Raw genomic sequence first — 7,299 nt, 5'->3', positions numbered from 1 at the left:
TGGCAGTATCATTCAGCATTTCAGTTGCTGAAACATACTTACTTGGTGGGGAGAACGATTCCTTAAACAGTCAGTGTGCTGCTCTGTGCTAGTTTCCTGGAAGGTTAAGTGAACTGAGTTGTAGTGGAGTGGTGTGTCTTATTTCACTTTTATGTAAAAGCACTCATATTTTTCCAGATCAAGTATTTTTTTCTGGTTTCTGCAAATTAACATTGGCACTGTTAATTTTAGGGGAGGAAGAATGTGTTTTTTCCTCTTTACTTGCAGTCTTTGAATCTTAAAAGCTTGTGTATGAGAGGAGAGAAGGGGACATGATGTACCAGAAAAAAATAATTACATGAAACTTACTTGCTGAGACTGACTTTATGCTCTTCATGCTACCAAAAATATTACCAAATATCACAGCTTCCTCAGACTCTTTACAGCTTATATATCAGAGATAGAGTTGCTGTCATGAAGTAACTTATTTGTGGTCGTCTTAATGTGTTGGTTTCAAACAATTGCAGAGATAATAGTTTTAGGTAAAAATGCTATTGACAAGTCTGAACTGCTAGCTGGTATTTATAGAAAGAAAAGTGCAAAAACCGGGTATTGTTTGTCCCAGGAAAAGAGTAATAATTATCTAAAACTTCTTATATCTTAAGAAAAAAACTGAGCTACAGTATATGTATAAACTCAGCTGTCTGAATTTAAGACAGTTAAATGTTTCCGAAGTCTTATTGATGTTTGGTTGCTCATTTACTCAGTGCAGTTCTAGAAGAGTAACTGGAGTAAATTTACTTGGGTTTGCAATTTAAAGAAGGTGCAGGAAATATTGTTGTGAATTTTAAACAGTTAATCATGTTCATAAAGGATATTCACTGGAAAGGTGGATTAAGTTGAGAGTTCAGAAAATTATTTCACTTGAAAATTGCTTTGGAAAATGAATTTTGTAAGAGTAGTTGTGTTTCAGCATAGACTTAGGAAAAAAAAACTTCATAATCATAAATCAAAGGAAAATTAGCCTTTGTTGGTTTCAGTATGCTTGCCAAGTAGTACCATATCTCTAGTGTCCATAGTCAAAATTAAGTGGTAAGTAATATTTTTGCAAACTAGTCTATTTACAATAATCATCTAAATTTTTGAGAAATTAGCTAGTAAGTTTTAACAACTGCTGGATACATTTATTCATTGACATTGATTGTTTTAATGCTAAAATATAAAACTCTTTCCTTCTAGTACTGTTCCATTGGGATCTGATCAGATTCTTCTACGAGGAGCTCAGTTGAGAAATACTCAGTGGGTTCATGGAATAGTTGTCTATACAGGACATGACACAAAACTTATGCAGGTTTGTTACTTGAATTTTCTCTAAATCATCTCTTTTGTTACCTTATTATGCTGTTATATAGCCCAGAAAATCCTTTCAGAAAACATGGCCAAATTCAATATAGTAGTTAAAATGTCAGTAATAGAGCATCTTTCTTATGAAGTAAAACCAATAAAAATAAAGCAATTTCTTGTTATTATTAGTCACTTAGCCACAGAGTAGTTTTTTCACTAGTAAGCATATTGGCTGATTCTAGTTTGTAACCTGTGTTTTGAAAACTATTTTGTTAGCAAGTTGGATCATTATAGTTTGCCTGTTTATCTTTTTATTTTTGACTGCTCCTAAAACTGTCTTCTTGTGGAGCTTTCTTTCAAGTACAAAGGTAAGCATTCTTGTCAGAAAACAAAGTGAAACTTTACTTATTTGCGAAATGAGGAGGGAAGAGACCTATTCTCAGACTATGAAATTACTTTTCCTAGTGCTGTTTGAAATACCAAAATTGAGATGTGTTTGTGAGAAAAAAGAATGCTTTCAGATTGGTCATGCATGTCTCTTGTTTATTACTTTTCTGATTTGTAAAACAGTTATTTGAAAAAGTTTGTTTGTATTAGAAATTGTCTTCTATAGCACTGATAAGGTGTATGCACATTCATTTTTAATGTTTACTGTTAACTGTTGCTGTTACGAGTGTTCTGTGTGATTGTTTAAACTGCTTGTGACACAAATCTAAAGCTCTAATTCATGGATTCATAAGCTGCTGCTTTTTTTTTTCCTTTTGAGTGAAACAGTTATGCCATTATTGATGATGATATATCTGGAAGAATATTTAGAAAAGAATGCAGTGACACGTAACTTGAAAAGTGAGGACTGTTTGTACCTCTTCTAATATTTAATAGCCACTGTTGGGTTTTGTCTTTTGCAGAATTCAACAAGTCCACCTCTTAAGATGTCCAATGTGGAACGAATTACGAATATTCAGATTCTGATTCTGTTCTGCATCCTTATTGCCATGTCTTTGATCTGCTCTATTGGTTCAGCTATATGGAATCGAAGGCATACTGGAAGAGACTGGTATCTTGATCTAACCTGTAAGACGTAAAATAATACATTACTATTTTAGTGTTCAGTTGTCTTTCATATTTGGAAAGGAGGATGACTATCATCCTTTACACAGTGTGGTTTTTATCAGTCTTTCTTTATTGGCTGGTGACTAAAGTTATTAGGCTAGCTATATCACAGCAAGTATTAAATTTACCTTACTGTGCCATCTGAGCTCTTCCCAAATTCAGGAAGGGGAGCTTTGTTGTTCTACATCTTTCAGTCTCTACGTCTCTGCAGCTCAGCAAGGTCTATATCAGCATTCCACTGGCATAAACAGTCAGCTTCCTAGACATCAGACTAAAGCCATTTTCAGCTGTTACTGATGGATTACATCTAAAGCTGTAGTGACTTCTCTGAATTTTTAAGCTCCCTCCTCCCAGGAAATGATGCTTTGGCTTTATAATTTTTACTGTACAGGGATCTAACCTAATTATTGGCTGCCAACATCGGGTCTTAGCAACTTGCTCCTAAAGAAGATAAAACAGGCCCAAAAGATCTCATCTAACACATTATACTGGGCAGCTGTACTCACAGTGGATGCAAGGCGATGTGATGTGGGCCTTTATGGCAGCGTGCAACATACTGGCATCATTTGACACTCAATGAGAGAATTAGATTTACAGGAAGTTTTCATAAATATACTTTGTGGTCAATTATTCATGTTTTCAGAATTTCTTATGGTGGGCCTAGAGCCTTCTTTAATTAGGCAGTAGAAGTAGACTTTCTGCTCCTGAAGCAAGAGTCTTGAATACAAAGCTGATGAAGGTAATCATCAAAGTAGGGATTATGGAGTGGTTTGGTAAGTTTTTGGGTTGGTTTGTGGTTTTTTTTTTTGGGGGGGGGGGGGGGAATATCTTAAAAATTTAATTTGAAGGCACTGTCCTAAAGTTTCTGTTGAACAAAAGTTGTTTGCATTTATGATGAACTTTTGTTTATTGGGAACCTTGCTTCTCTTTGTTTTGAAGCTGAGGAAGAAATATTTTTTTTTAAAAGGAAGAAACTTAACTTTCATGTCTCCATCTTGAGGTGGAAAAAAGTGAAATCATTAATGGAATATTGACAATTTCCAGTAATATCAAAGGGTAGCTTTAGATGTGCTTCGTGACTTTGTTATTTTTCATCTGATTCTTCTTTTCAGTGCATTTTGGTTTGTTTTTTTTTTCTGGGAAATGTAAAAGTTTTCAGAATATAGTGTTTAGTATAGTAGTGAAGAAGTTCAGAAGCTTTGGTTTTAGCGCTGAAAAAAGAAACATGAAATAGTGGCCATTGATATTTTGTGTGTTCTCCAAGTGATTGCACTTGTCAATTTGTTTTCTGATACATGCCTCATGATTAAATGAAATTGTGTTGGGTTTTGTAAGGTATGCCCTTTAAGGCTGCATTCACCTCACAGTAGTTCTTGTAACTGGTACTCTTAATATATAAGAAGCAATTTATTCCCCTTTATTTAATTTTTATGTTGTAGTGAAACAGGTTGCCAGCAGTGCCCCATCTTTCTGAATGCCATTAGTGTTTAGTTAGAACGATCTGTTGCCTGTGGATGATTAAAAAAAAAAAAAAAAAAGTGGTAATGTTAACAATAAATATCAGAATATTATTTTATTTACAGGTAGCAATAGGTATCAAACGTCATTTAATCTCAGTAGTCGTTATTGAGAATGTCAATGTCATGCTGAATGTTAGCTCTCTGGTCGTTTAGACTTGTACTTCGTTTCATGCTGGAATTTCTATTAATGAAAGTATCCAAAACCTGTTCTCTTGGGTCTTAAAATAGCAGCCAGATCCACATTTCATGGGCAGTGGAAACCTGTCTGAGGGTGTTTTTCTTTGAGAGCTCTTTGAATACAGACAGGCAGGCTACCTCTTTTGCCCTTTTGCTGTACTGGAGAGCAGACTGCTATTTCCCATTCACATCCTCTCTGAGGTGCTACTACTAGAGTTATCTAAAACTTTCAAAGGAAAATGTAGTATAAAACTGTATGTTACATATGTTAATATTCACATTTCCAGTTCTTTTAGAACTTTCATTACCACAACAACTCTCTAATTTCATCTCTTCTTTCCCTGTGGTGTGAATTTACCTTTTTCATAGTATTTTGTTGAGTTGGAGAGCAGGAACAGGAAGCGTGAGGGTGGATAGAGAAAAAATTAATTCCACTCCACATTTCCCCCTTTAAAAATACAAAATTATAAAATTTAGGGTTTAGAATTTGGTTGCTATATATAGCTATTCCCAGATTATTATCTTAAAAGGTAGCAAAAGATGGAATGGCTGGTAAGTTTGCTTTTCAGAAATTGGAGAAGATGGCAAAGATGTCTAAATTTGAACTCCACTTTATCCTTAACTCTTATGAAGGTCATAACTACAATATCACTTCTCAAGTTTCTTCTTAGACACAGAACACTTCAAAAATCATTTTAAAAGTTAAAGCAATACTCTGAATACACTTTATAGGCGTACTTTTAAGTATGGTCTTAAATGTTTTTATTTGCTTTGTTTTTTGGCAGATGGTGGAGCAAGCAACTTTGGATTGAATTTCTTGACTTTTATCATTCTCTTCAATAATCTTATTCCAATCAGTTTGTTGGTTACGCTAGAAGTTGTTAAATTTATCCAGGCGTATTTCATAAATTGGGTAAATATTATTTTTATAATATGCATTGACTTCTAAAATCAGGTGGTTCACATATAAGTGAAATGATGGATTGCTTGTCTGCGTATACATTTTTTCAGACTTTTTCTTAATGTAAATACCTAAGTATGCTGTTTGTTTATTATTACTGGAATCTAAGAAGGTAGTTATAAATGGTTTTTAGTGCTTTTATACCTGCACCAAATTGCTTTTTGGAACATGTTTTTATGTGCTTTGTACTTTCTTATTATTAACATCCAGGTATCAGTTTTATCCAGAATGATCAGAAGAAACTGTTTTGCAGTGCAGTGGAGTCTTGTCCAGTTTCACTACTTCTTTCTAAGTGTAGCCCATGTTTTGGGTTTTTTATGTATTTTGCTGATTTTCCCACCACACCACCGTAGTTTAATGGGGATTTTTTTTGTTTTTTTTTTTTTTTTTACAAAGCCAGTGTCTGTTAGGATTATTTCTTACAAAATATATGAAGATCATTTTGGTGTCCTTAAATTTCTTTTCTTAGTGAATTAATAGAGAAAAAGAAGGGTTTACTCTGGTTGGGGTAGGGGAGAGGTATTCTCCTTAAAGCCTTGTAAGTGCTTTTAATAGTATGCCTTCAATTTTTCCATTTTTTCCAAATGTAAATTAATCATACCATTCTGAACTCTTTAATCTGATTCCTCAATCAAATGTGTGAAATAAATTTGTTTGTGTGAGATATGATGTCATGCAGATATAGATAAGTGTGTGTAGCAGCAGTTGAAGTGTATGCTTTATTTTAAAATTTAAATCTTTTTGTGAGCATTCAGCTAGTTTAGATGTCTTCATTTCTTTTGTGCTATAGAACAAATTGTTGACAAATACGAGAATGTAATGAAATTATTCCTATATGTTCTGTGTTCTAAAATAAATACTCAACAAAGGCTGACCCATTTTGAATGTGTAGGCTGGCAACTGTCTACACAACAAATCCAAAAGATGTTTTTAACTTCTGTTCCCTTCCCATTTCACTTTGTGAGGAATTAGTTGTCTTTAATTTAAGTTAATCTGGAACTCTGGGCATTTATTATCTTAAAAATTATCTTTGTGTGTGCATATCATATTGGTATGGAGAAGTTGGTCATCTGCAATCTGTTGCACTACATTGCCATACTTCACAATGTTTTAATCTTTTACTGTATTTAAAAATAAACTCTGATTTACTTTTTTATTTTTTTAATAAGTAAATAACAAAAAAAACAGCCACCGCTTACAATGTACCCTACACTTATTGTGTACTCTTAGTTTATCTTCATGTTTTTATCTCAAGGTATATTTATCTTGCTATTTAGAAATGACTGGTTGTGCATACAATACATAAATAGATAAGACTGACTTCTCTTTAAGTGTCACAATGTAGTATTTCTGTTTGTTGCTAAATCTATTTTAGATACGTGGATACAACCATTTTTCAATAATATAAATCACTGAAAATAAGCAGAGTAAAATCTCAAAGAATCATAGAGATTTTTGTTTTAAAGGGGAAATCTAATTTTTTCTGGGGACTCTTGGAAGCGATCTGATTATGTCTGTGGTTTCCCATGTTGAATTGTCATAAGTAGATAACTTATATTCCTGTTCAATCTGCTCTTCTGCACTTACCTTTTCTATTTATGTACTAGATTTTTTTGTAATAAGTTATGAAAGGCTAATTTTTAAATATATATACTTTCTTTTGTCTGTAGGACATAGACATGCACTATGAACCTACGGACACTGCTGCGATGGCTCGTACTTCCAATCTCAATGAAGAACTTGGACAGGTAGAAAAAAGAATACTGGTTCTGTGTATTGAAAATTATTCATGTGGGTTTACAATCTAAATTATTAAAATGATGTGATGATTCATTAAAAAAAACTTATATTCTTGCCTTAGTCTTTGCTTAGTTCTATTCTTTTTTTGTCAGATATTTTTAAAAACACTTTGCAATATGTGGGAGTTAAATTTTTGAAACCGGTATTAAATGAACAAACACTGCTTTATGTGTCAACGTGCATGTGGTGATCACAGAAGTTTGAAGCGTATCATTTACAAAATCAGAGGAATTCTGAGCATTAAGGCTGTCTGTGGCACAAACATTTAGTCTCTGTTTATACACTGTGATAGTGTGCATCTTCAGCATATCTCTTTTTTTTTTTTTCAACAAACTCTCCCTTGCTCAGAAGAGACAGTGGTTGTGCTCTAGGCTTGAAATTGTGGTTGTATAAATTCCCTCTTTT

The 7,299-nt window shown here is 33.4% G+C and overlaps 1 long non-coding RNA gene across 1 annotated transcript; it reads left to right on the top strand.

Moving 5' to 3' along the window:
• The first annotated feature begins 2,268 nt into the window (after positions 1 to 2,268).
• On the top strand, positions 2,269 to 6,791 carry LOC309685454. The gene is made up of 3 exons (XR_014270453.1): positions 2,269 to 2,397; positions 4,919 to 5,046; positions 6,765 to 6,791. It is a non-coding gene; the product is annotated as an uncharacterized lncRNA (long non-coding RNA).
• The last annotated feature ends 508 nt before the right edge of the window (positions 6,792 to 7,299 follow it).

Source organism: Vanellus vanellus (assembly GCF_965231255.1).
Source record: "Vanellus vanellus genome assembly, contig: HAP1_SCAFFOLD_1872, whole genome shotgun sequence".
NCBI classification, from domain to species: domain Eukaryota; kingdom Metazoa; phylum Chordata; class Aves; order Charadriiformes; family Charadriidae; genus Vanellus; species Vanellus vanellus.
This window is presented reverse-complemented; position numbering and strand designations above follow the sequence as displayed.